Genomic DNA, 12,562 nt, shown 5'->3' on the forward strand with positions numbered 1-12,562 from the left:
CCAAAAAAAATTTTTTTTTCATTGATTTTTTGTCCCTTAGATAATATCCCCCACCTCTCCTCTCTCTCCCTCCCTCCCTCCCTCTTCCTGACCCTCTTCTCTTTCCCTCCCCTTACCCCTTCTCTCTCCCCCTCCCTCTCCTCTCTCTCCCCCTCCCTCCTGCTCTCTCCCCCCTCTCTCCCTGCTGTCTCCCAGGAAAGCACACAAACAAGTACACACACACACACACACACACACACACACACACACACACACCACAAATCCATCACAAACAACAACAAGAAAATCCAACTTTTTCAAATACAATTCACTCTGCAGTTTGACTTAGGTTCCCCAAGTGCAGGGAGTGGGAGTGGAAGGGAAAGAAACTTGTAATGTGTTTCTCTTGGGAAAAAAGTCAAACAGCATCAGCTCGATTAAATAATGTGGGTTGATATGTAGGACCATAGTGGAGGCAGAGGTAACTAATACCAAGTCAAAGAAGAGAAACGTCCTACTTCTCTTATTAATTCACTCCAAGCCACCTGGATTCAATCTTCTACTTTTCTACCCCCACAAAAAGAAGCAGGACAGAGGCAGTGGACTTCGGAATCCTCTCAGATTCTGAAAGGAAGGCCTCTAGTGTGGGATGATTATAAGGAACAAGGGTTAGGACAGACCCTCTGTTCCCAAATACACATTCAAGAATCAAGTGTACATATGGCCTCGTCAAATTGAGTAAGGAAGTGTGTGTTTCTGAATTTCATCAGGTTTGCTATTGTATCATCAGTCATTTGCATCCAGACAACATTTCAGAGACAGATAAAGTGGGTTTGACAGAGAAGAAAACCAATACATGGGGAAAGTGGACTCTTGATAAACGGTCTGTCCACTTTTCCAGAGCTCTGCGTCACAACTCTGGTCTCAAGGCGAAGTTCTTAGCCATATGACTCTCTCTGCTCCACACTCTGGGTTTTCAGAGATACCTCTTGGCATGTCTGAACTCCCTGTATTTATCTCACATGCAGCCCACAAAACTGCTTGCTGCAGGAGAGCTTCAGCTGCTAGTAGTGGGGGGCAGGTAGGTAAGCAGAAAGAGGGGCAATTATATTGACTGCAGCATACAGTGGTACCAGACACTGAGTGGAGATGTACTTGGCACTTTGCTCCTAGTTAATGACTGGACACTAGTTGCTGAGCAAGTCGAGGTATGAAAGTAGCTTATAGACTCACACCTGCGGCCTGGAGATTAAGAGCACTGAGTGCCCTTTCAGAGAGCCTGGATTTGATTCCCAGCAGCTCACCACTGTATGTCACTACAGTACCAGGTCATATAGAGCCCCCTCTGGCCACTAGGCATGCAAGAGGTGCCTGGAAATACACATAAAAATAATAAAAATTAGAAAAGCACACTTGCTCCTGAAAATAATGTGAAGACCGAGAGCTGCAAAGGCTCTACATCCACTACCAGGAACAGCTTCTGGCTGTGGGCCTTAAGGTAGGAGTGGAAAGAAAGCTACGGCATGTGGACTAGTCCTGCCCTGTAGATTACATATTATTATTTTTGTGCATCCAGTCTGTGCCCAGAACTGGCTTAGTCCACCACACCTTTGATTGCTCTGCTTGAACCACTGGCCTGCCATTCACAAAGCTTTCAGGACGGTTAAGGTGCTGATTGATTTTGTTTTAAGCACTCTCCTGAATTATATTCTCCATTCTAATTATGATTATATAAGCAAAATGTACTATATGCTTATTATTTGAATGCATTCTAACCAATTTATTCAAACAATGGGCTTGCCTTCCCAGTACTGAGTAAGGGGAGGCAGAGGATCAGGAGCTCAAAGTCGTCCTCAGCTACATGATGAGTTTGGAGCTACTCTCAGCTTTTTAGAGCCTATCTAAAAAAGAAAAAGGAAAGAACGTGCATGCTAACAGTACAGATGTTTCCTCTCTTTTTTATACAGCTACATCAATGAAATAATTGGAACTTGAAAATGTATGGATTAGACCTAACCACTCTAACTTAACCCAGTCCACTGAAGAGAGTGGGTTGCTATTCCTTGGGATTCTGTGGCTAAAGGGGGCCTTGGCCAGCTGCTGCCACCTACAATTCCAAGAGAGTATCTTCATGCAGAAATTCAAAGTAAAGTTTCTATTGAATGTTTGTCACTTTTGCACCATGATACAGTTAAAAAAATATTCTGTATTGCACCACTGGAAGTTGGAGAATGTAAGAAAACACATATACTTATATGTCGTAATCTGTCCCATTTGTTGCCACAATCACATTTTCAGCAGTTTGCTGTATGTAATTTCAATGTAAACACACACACACACAAACATACATGCACACAACTTTTAGCAAGTATAAAATTATAGCATACATATTATCTTGCAATTGTTTTTTTTTCACCCAAAAGAAGGTCAAGGTGTGCTTCTTATTTTAGCATATGAGAATCTACTTGATTTTTTTTCTGATGAATAATATTCAAAAGTGTGTACATACCACAATTCAATAATTTTCTTTTTCTTTTTTTAAAGTTTAATAATTGTTTTTATTTTGTGTACACTGGTGCCTTGACTGTATGTATGTCTGTGGGAGGGTGTCAGATTCCCTGGAACTGGAGTCACACAGAAAATGTGAGCTGCTATGTGGGTGCTGGGAATTGAACCAGGGTCTTCTGGAAGAACATCCTATGCTCTCAAACACTGAGCCATCTCTCCAGCCCAACAATTTTCTTATTGTAGCCGGGGGGGGGGGGGCGGTGGTGTAGAACTTTAGGAAATAATGACTATATCTAATATCTTGATACTGGTGATAATTTCACAAATTCATCATTTGTATCTTCAGACTCCTGCCGTGTGTTCTTCAGACCTGTGCATCCTCTCCCACTGCAGTCAGACTTCGAATGAGTAGTTTACAAAATTCAAGAGTAGCTAAATGCTGGAGCACACACATATAGCGCCAGCACTTGAGAGGAAGAGGCAGGAGGCTAGAGGACTTGGGGTTTTGAGGTCCCATCAATGGTATGATGTTTCCTTTATTTAGTATATGACTGAAATGAAGGCATTAACTTTAGTTTACTTCAATTGCTAACAGCCCCAGTTTGGATATTTGTCTTCTCTTGTGAATCATATACCTGGTTTGGTTGGTAAGAACCAATAGAGAATCAAATTCAAAACTTGAAGTTTGAGCTACATCTATCTTTGCTGATGACATATTATTTTTGGTGCCACAATGTCCAAAAAATGTTAGTTTTACCAGCAAAATTTAGAGACCATCTCCATTTGTGGTGTGTGTGTGGTGTGTGTGTGTGTGTGGGTGGGTGGGTGTGTGTGGGTGTAAAATACTCCATGTCCCCCATCCCCAACATATGCTCATATAGTGTGATAGAAAGGATCTAATATTAGAATAGGAGGCCTGGTTTGTGTGACCATTTCTATGATCCAGTGCACTGGTGACTTCAAGGCCCTGGGATCCCACTGCCTGTTCTATGAAATTCAGATCATAATGCTTGCTGAGGTAAACTGTTGTGATTGTTGTGAGGATTAAATGGTGAGATACAAAGGAGGTTTGTAATCAGAGATATGTGATACCAAATGGTTATTAAATTTGCATCCTTAAACTCAGGAGCTTCTAGGCAAAGGAGGAACAGATAGTGGGAACAGGGAGGAAAATATTACACACAGAAGAAATATTAAGTATGTACAGTTTAAAGCCCTTTCCTCTTGCTCTGTATTAATGGAGAACAAACCCCATTGGTAGTAAAGACTATCTTTTTGTGTTAAGAATAACACAAGTTATCACGTTTTTTACATGAGGATATAAGCCTTTTCTGCTGGGCTTACCAGAGTTATTTGAATGACATTACCATGCTTCCATTTGTCAAGTACCTAATAGGATTTTGCTGCCGCACCCCCTCCCTAAACATGCTTAGTTTCTGTAATCACTAGGGACAGAAGAAACACACACATGAAACGTTTACATAACCATGTGAAGTGACTGCATAAATGGCTGAGGTATATGTGAGGATTAGAGTGAAATCAAATACCTTTTAATTACAATTTTAATCAATACCCCAGAAACCGTATTTGAATCATTACCAGGAAAATCTAGTTACGCTTCTTCTTCTTCTTCTTCTTTTTTTTAAGCATTTGGGTTTAAAATAACCCAAATAAATGCAATTTACAAATAAGGTATGTTACCATTAGGTAAATGACTTTTAGATCAGTATTTTTTAGATTACTTCCACCATTATGTATAAAAAAATCAATATGATGTAGTTACTTTTTTTACCTCCAAAGTTAATTAAAAAGATATCTGTAAACTCATTGGAAGCATCATCCTGATTTCAACCTATTAATCAAGAATGGGAGAGAGAGTGTGTGTTGCATTACAAGGCAGCCTCTAGGCTGGGTTTTAAAAGCGATTTTAAAATACCTTTAAAAAAAAAAACAGCACTTACCTTGTATACTTTTGTTTATAAAGCCAGTTTTCATAGCCATTAATACCATGATTGAAATTTATTAAGCTTCAGTATGTTAGAAAATCCATGGACTCTGTACTCAGATTTAGATATGAATCTCTCCCTGTTCTGCTACTTTCTACAAGCTTCATAAAGTACTTATGTATGAATAAATATGTATTTTTTATTGAAGAAAAATGTTGCGAAGTCATCCTTAAAAATGGTTTGAATTGTGTAGTTTATTTAGTCTCTGTTGTCCTTTTCCCTATTTTGTAGCAGTTTGGTCATTGTTCTCTTTCAGTTCCTCATGTTATTCAAAATGAATTAATTCTCCCCCACCCCCACTTCCCCGCTATCTGTCGGAGTTGTTATCTCTGGTGAATCCAGAGATCTTTTGTGTGTCTCTTCCTCAGAGCATCTGACACAACCTGAAACTCAGTCCTGGTGTAAAAATGCATTGTGTTGTCATTGTAAAGAAATGAATATTGGTTCTTACGCAGTGTTGAGAAAATTAAATCAAAGGGGCATCTGAAAGAGTTATTATTCATTTTAACCAGTCATTTTTGTGGAGATACACTTATCTTTATTTACAAAAACTTTACAAGTAGAGAAGAAAATAGCCTATAACCCCACTACTTTAACCTAACTATTGAAATTTTATGCTCACTTCCTTCCGTATTAGGAGGCACATTTTACATCATTATAGTTTGAGCATGCATACTATATTGTGTAGCCTATTGTCTCATTGCAGAGATCTGACATAATTTATATGATCTGCCAAAATTCTAGGGAATATGGATTTGGGAGTGAGAAATGATGATTTGCCAGAGTAGATGTTAAATGGCTTAGGGCACATGTCAAAATGTGAACCTTCTGGTAAAGACAAGAGAAATCATTACAGATTGTAGGGAAAAGGTGGACAAGGAGATCTGTATAAAATCAATTGGAAGTAGAATAATTCTTCCTTTTGTATATGCCACCTGTTTTGAAATGTATGTTTCATGTGCAGAATACTATCTCCCCTGTGTAAATAGCTGCCTTTCTAAATTCCACCGCCCCGTCTCCCCCCTCTTAGTTTTCTATGTAACCTGCTAGGCTGACAGGTGTCGTCCCAAATCCAAATTTCCTTAAGAAAGCCTACTCCTGTAGATGGATTCCAAGGCCTGAAATGTATCTCAATGCCTAGTGTTCTCAAGGGTAGCAAGAGAGAAAGATGCGTGAATATTTCCTCTCCACTCCTGTCTGGTGTCTCTTTCTCAATGGCTCCACCTTCCTCTTTAGACAATCTCGACAGTGTAGAAGTTTCCATCTCCTTTCCCTCTCCTTTCTCCCCCCCCCCCCCCCGCCCGTTCACTTTCTCCTCCCCCCCCCCCCTCCTCCTAGGGCGCTTCCTGCCTGGAAACAAAAGATTGGTCCCCAGTAGCCCACTCAGGGCGATTTTACTTTTATGCTCACCATCTGATTGGCCTAGGTACGGTGCAGAGCCCAGGTGACGTCATAGCAAAGAAGAGCTAGGGAGCGGTTGCTGAGCAGAGGGGCTCTATAGCAGGCAAGCAGCTGTGGCCTCAAACAGTCTACCGTCGTAGATTGGGGGCTGCAGCCTTTCCTCTCTGGGAATAAGAGCACCAGGCGAGAGAAGAGCCTTGGGGGGAGCGGACTGGGTGCGGGGCTGCAGCTGCAGCCACTGGGCTGCAGCTCTCCAGCCCAACTGCTGGCGTGCTCCGAGGTACTGGAAAGGTCTTGGCAGGGTGGCTGGACCCTTCGCAGGTAAATCCCGAGACTTCTGTACTGTACCAGGCTAACTCGGGGGAGGGGAGGCTACTGGGCAAATGTTCTTTCCTGTGTCCCTGTCCTGCTCCTGCTGTGCCCATCTTTGACTCTCCTACGTGGCTCCCTTGCCCAAGCCGTGGGACCCAGCATACAGTGCTTGAAGGGGTTTGCCTAGGCAGATGAGTGGGTGTGTCCGGGCTGGTGGTGAAAGACCTGGCCTTCTTCCCTTGGCCAAACCCAGGGGCTTTGGATCACCTGGGGCAAAATCCGCCCTGAAAGCTATGTGAGACTCTAAGTCTCCTACCATCTTCCCGTGCCCCCCACACCCCACCCCAGGCCACACTGTTGACAGCAGTCCGCCAGAGAAGGGGAGGGGGTGTGGCCTCACTCTGGCCAAGTCTGCATCAGAACAGCCCTACTGAAAAAGAAAAGTACCAGATTTCTTAAAAGGGAGCTTTCCTTTCTTTAAACATTTTTCCTCCCCCCCCTCCCCTTTTCATTTGGGGGGATGGTAATGACAGGAGGACTCTCCCCCCCCCCACCTTTTCTTCTTCTGTGAGGACTGAATGAATTCAATAAGGTCCTTAGAAAACCCTGGAGTACCCCCTGTTGGCTCCTATCTTTGTTTGGGGAGTGGGGTCCGTGGGTTTACTACTTCTTCCCTTCCCACTCCTCCTTAGCTCCCAGGAGACACTGTCCTCAGGTTGTGACCTGGCATGATGACTGGCGTACTTCTGAGTGAACAGAACATTTTGATTGAGACACTGGCAGGTTTTCCTTTCTTAGGTGATGGATGAGGGTAGGGTGAGGGTTTTTTTTGGGGGGGGGGTGTCGATGGTTCTTCCAAGGAGGGAACCAGGGGCTCCATTGGGCTTGGTTTTTGTTTTTCTGTTTGTTTGTTGGTTGGTTGGTTCCATCTTCCAGAATCCAGTTCCAGATTCAAGCCTTGAGGTTTCTGGGCTGTGCGGGCTATAGAAGCAAAGGAGGGAAGGGTGAGTTGCTTGGCTTTGGGAAGCATTATTGAGGTGGTTGCAACGCTATTTAAAAAAAAAGGCTTTCACCGGGGAAGCCCTTAGCCATGTTAGTTTTGCTCCCCCATGGTTTTACAGACACAAATCCAGGCCAACTGTACGGCTGTCTGAGGTATTGGAACAGAAGGAGGTCCACTCCAGTTGGTGACAGCACGGTGGCCCTGTTCTAGGATGAGCCAGATATAAAAGGTCAGTGTGGTTTGCTCGGGGCCTGTTTGTGAAATAATACTTCACCAGGATGTGTGATTTGGCACTTGAGCTTCCAGTCAGGGGCACCTTTGGGTAAAGGGGCTCACTGTGGTAATGGAGGTAATGGGTGATTAATAGGCTGGGATCTGGGAAGAAATCCAAATTGCCCTCTTTTTTTCTGGATACAAATATCATACGCCTGTGTCCATGCGAGACACGACATAAAAAAGTGTGGAAGATATGCTGAGTTAAAGCTGGCTACTGATAGTCCAGAATCCAGAGAGAGAGAGAGAGGGAGAGGGAGAGAGAGAGAGAGAGCCCTCAGCATGTGAGGAAGCAGGGTCTTTAAAGACTCTGAACAGAAAAGTTGACCCTGTGCCAAGAGTACAAGCAACAGGCCACAATACCCCACTGAACATTCAGAGTAGCTGATCATTCCCACAGGTGGTAGGGTTTTTCCCCTCCTGTTCAGAGAACAGCTGAGAAGTTTGCTGAGGGCTCAGAAGACACTGGGTAGTAGATTTGCTGGGTGAGGGCAATGGTAAATGACTGCAGAAATGGCAGGGGGTAGCTATCAGATTTTCTTCTAGTGTGAAGTCCTGACTAAACACAGGGTCAAAGAGGATGACTAGTACAAAAGAAATCAGATCTAGAAGTCAGACTGAATAGGTGGGGGCTAATGGCCTAGGTAAGAGCAGAGCTGTGGTGGGAGGGGGGGAAAAAGTCCTGTTTTTCTCTGGTAAAATGGTAATGGAAAAGTTTTGGTAGTCAAGAGGTAAGAGCAGAGCTGTGGTGGGAGGGGGGGAAAAAGTCCTGTTTTTCTCTGGTAAAATGGTAATGGAAAAGTTTTGGTAGTCAAGTCAGCAGTGGCTCAATCAAGGATTATAGGGACCTTCTAGCTGTTTAGGGAGTAAACGTCATTCCCAACTGCATAACCCATTTTCAGGAACTAGTAACTTTAGCCAGAGAAATGAGAAGAAACTTGAAGAGCAGTAGGAAAAAAAAAGACAGCTCTTTCCTTTTGGATAAGCAGAGAGGGCAGGGCATGGAGGCTGGAAAGGAGGGTAAGGGAGCAATAATCTGAGATGGGAGTCTGATTTTAAATGGATGAGTTAGGCCCAGGTTTAAGATTAAAAAAAAAATCTCAGGGGCCCCTGGGACCTTGTGTCCACCAAAGACAGCAAAACTTTACCCTGGAAGCTAAGTGTGGCATCTGGGGCACAGCCTAAACCTTAGCCGAACCCCCACCCCATTGCACCCACATGCACTCCTACACCTGTCAAGAGCTAGGTGGTTCCCTTTGCAGAGCCAGGGTAGTCTTCCAGGCCAAATCCTGGCTAAGTAGCTTTGCCAGCAGGGGGCATAAAAGTAACTATAGCGACATGGAGGCTCCAAGTCCTCCATTTCAAGTGTGGTTAGGACCAACTAACAGCCATCCATACATTTACAATGTGACTTAGGAGTGCCAGAGAACTACACAAACCTCCCGGTCAGTGTGTTCCCTTTTCTTCCCAGAAATGTGGCGCTTCCTGCCGCGTAGGAAGACACATGCATTTACTTGTGATTACTTGACTCACTAATACACACAGCCTAACCGGGAGTTTAATTGGAAATGTTAATCAATGCAATAGATCCGTGTCTGATTTGCACATTCGGTCAATTCTCTGCACGTTGGGACAATCTGTGCTGCACCCAGGGGATGCAACGAGGGGGTAAAACGGTGCAGCTACAGCTGGGACTAGGGGGGATGGGAAGCAAAAGCGGGGAAATGGCCCTTGAAGACTTAGAAGAAATGAACAACTTGCTGGTGGGGAGAAGAGTCATCTCAGCTATGTTTTCACAGAGAGGCTGGATCATGAGATGGATGGTCCAGAAGCTCACAGAGCTGATGCAGGGGGGGATGGGGGGGGGAGGCAAAGTTTTCTGTTGGGAGAGAAGGGGTTTAGATATAAAGAAAGAATATTTTTTATAGGGTGGGTAGGGTGGAAGCTAGGATAGCATGAGCCTTGGCAATCAGAAATCAGGTGTTCTTGACTGAATGCATATGATCCAGTGCCTGTTTCTTTGACCTTCAAATGACAGAAGTTAAACTAGGTGTTCTCTAATCTGGTGGGAACCTTTTTAGGAAGTGGATCCCTTTCTACTTCATAGGTGAGGTGGCCACTAAAGTTCAGCCCTCCTGCAACAAAAGAAAATAGCCCTTCAATATCACTTTCCATTTTTGTATGCTCTCCAATTTAGGAAAAGCCAATTCATAACAGGTATCCAGCCGTTTATCTTTTAGCCACATGACTTCACTTTCATGTCATGTGAATGAGGAACATACAGAAAAGGAGAAGTCCAGTTCTTGGTTTTGCTGGCATCCCTGTAACTAAGCCCCAGAAAAGCTCTGTATGGTAGTTTTCATAGACAGATCATAGGGAGTGGCACCGATACTCACTACTGTTTTAATTCTCCCAGTACAGTCTCAGAATAGAAGGGGCTGTGGTGAAGACAGATTTTTAAAAGGGGGAGCTTGCTTGGGGGTGGTTCTTTACCCTCAGCTCTATCTGAGCCTGGTGAATTCTTTGGAATTCTGCACCCTAAACAGACCACTATCTCTGACAGTTAGCACAATATCGCCCCCTAGTGGTAACTAGCGACATATTTTTCTTAGCTCCTCTTGGATCCCATTTTCTCCATGTAGGGTGCCAGTACTCTAACAGAGCTCTTACTCCTGGCAAGCAAAGGCACACTCCTTCTATCAAGACTGAAGGAGAAACTTGGGAGATGCAGCTTCCTTCACAGCATTCTTAAATGTGAGCAGGTTTAGAGAGAAGTGCATCACTCTCTTCTCCCTTGTGCTTTTTTTTCTTCTTTTGACTGGGAAAAAAAAAAAAAAAAGATCCAGGAGCTTTCCCCAGAAATTTTTAGTGCTGCATGTCAATGGTTCTGGGGAAGAGAGCATAACTGTCACAACTCTCTTTGATCTCCATCCCAAGGTTATAGTTTTAGCCCTCAGACAGGGCTTCTGTCGAAAAGCAAAAATGCAGCAAGGAAAGATTGTGTGTGTGTGTGTGTGTGTGTGTGTGTGTATGTGTGTACACACAAGATATGAGCATCCATACTTCCACAGATTCCAACAAGAGGTCTGAGCCACAGGCAGAAGGTAAGACAGCATAAACGCACGGTATAATTCAGCTATGTAACACTCACCACTCAATACAGATGTACAACATGGCATAGACTATACATGCTGCACACTACAAATTAGACACAAGGTGTATACACATACATGTAGAATGCATGGCAGAGATGCAATCACATTTTACACATTGCAGAAATGTAATGCATAGTGACAAGATAAATATACACAACATGATAAATTCAGCACTGCACATATAATACAATACAGGTTCACAATAAACACATCATGGTATAGATGTGACACACCATATATACATATAACAGTAAAAGGAATAGCACAACCATACATGACACAGCTTTTGCTGATACACAGAATAGGCTATACTCAAAATACATGCTCAGTAAACAAGCAGTGCACACAACTGGTCACTTGCCAGTTGCTTCTGCAGTGGTTCAAGCTACACAACTGGTGGGTTCAAAGCAAGCTACCAGGAAGTTAGCATTTGATGTTCCAAATGAGGGTATGTGGGAAAAGTGAGGTACACTCAAGAAAAACTTAGAAACATGGAGATTTTTGGTTAGTACAGGCTGTTGCATTCACCCTTTTCCTACTGTCCCTAGCATTCTTTCTCATCCCCCACAATCAGATGCTGCTTCTTCAGTAAGCCCTATCATCAGGAATGGGCCACATCTGATGCCACCTCCCATACACCCTGGCCCTTCTGGAGTTCTGACAGCTCTTGCCTCCCCACCTCACCTCACCGACTTGCAAAGTGAGCTTTTGAAGAGAGGGAGGAGGTGACTCATCACTCAGTGATGGAGTGGGAGGGATTTGGAAAGCTACTAGGGGTATGCCTGTGGGAAATCCACAGGAATGCTACAGATGCTAGAGGGCAGTTGTGATCGAGAATGGATACAAGAGGAAGAGGCGGACCTAGGGTATGGCATTATCTTTTTTGCTTAAGAGGTGGAATTGGAGACCATGGGACTTTTCCTGACTCCCCAAGACTTCAATTTTGCTTTCTCTTTAGATATCCTTCAGTTTATTTCTTTGGGTTAGAACTCTTTATTTTGGCATCTTCTAATAACTGAGTGCTAGCCTGAGTCATGCTCTATTTGAGTTAGCATGTAGTTGCTGCTTTCCTTGCAGAGTAAATATGGTTGTGTATGTATGGGGGGTTTAGGGGCAAAGTAGGTGGGGGTTGTAGAGATCAGAGTCATACAAAGAGGAAAATCAGTTTTTCCCTGGGAAGGATCAATTGATGGAGGGAAAGGGCAAAAAAAATAGAGGGATTAAAAAAACTTGTCTCTGGCAGAAGGTATAGCTGGATGGTAGAGTGACCGCCTAGCATGCAAGACCTGATGGTTCTAGATTCCATCTCCAGGACGAGATGGAAGAGGAGGGGAGGGAGAGGAAAGAGAAAGACCCTGTTTCCACTACAGTTAGAAATCTCTGTGAGGTTTGGTGGCTAAGGGAGTTCAAGTGGAGGTGAGACTTGGAATTGAGGGATGGAAGAAGTGAGCAGTAGTGGTGGGTTACTAGGCAGCTCAGATGGTTACCTCTATTGACTGCTGTACACTGGAATGTGCCATCTCTAGTTAAGTGTGCACATTTAACCCTAATTCTGAAAGTTGTGTAAAATTTTCAGCTGCATCTTCTTTGACTTATTCTTCCTAATACATGTCCAAAATGAATAGGGAAGCAGATTGTTTACAGCTGATGACAAGTAGGCCCAAAGTGGTGAGGTGGCAGGCATCAATTATTAATTGGTACTCTCATCTCCTAACTCCCAGTTCAGTACTTTCTAAAATCCTACACAACGATATGTTTTTACACTTCTGATTTACTAGCCTTCTTAAGTGGTTTTCTGAAATACCCAATCCCACCCTGTGTGTGTGTGTGTGTGTGTGTGTGTGTGTGTGTGTGTGTGTGTGTGTATGTGTGTGTGTGTGTGTGTATGTGTGTGTGTGTGTGTGTATAACATATATGGGGGTAGG

General features: G+C 43.6%; 1 protein-coding gene across 1 annotated transcript in view; it reads left to right on the plus strand.

Moving 5' to 3' along the window:
* Nucleotides 1–5,932: 5,932 nt before the first annotated feature.
* The window catches only part of Pak3 (p21 (RAC1) activated kinase 3), a 116,800-nt gene continuing 110,170 nt past the window's right edge, over nucleotides 5,933–12,562 (plus strand). The window contains exons 1-2 of the mRNA XM_051142529.1: nucleotides 5,933–6,215; nucleotides 7,328–7,438. The gene's annotated coding sequence lies outside the window, so the exon portion shown is untranslated. The remainder of the gene's footprint in view (nucleotides 6,216–7,327; nucleotides 7,439–12,562) is intronic.

This window comes from Acomys russatus, chromosome X, assembly GCF_903995435.1.
Source record: "Acomys russatus chromosome X, mAcoRus1.1, whole genome shotgun sequence".
Lineage (NCBI taxonomy): Eukaryota > Metazoa > Chordata > Mammalia > Rodentia > Muridae > Acomys > Acomys russatus.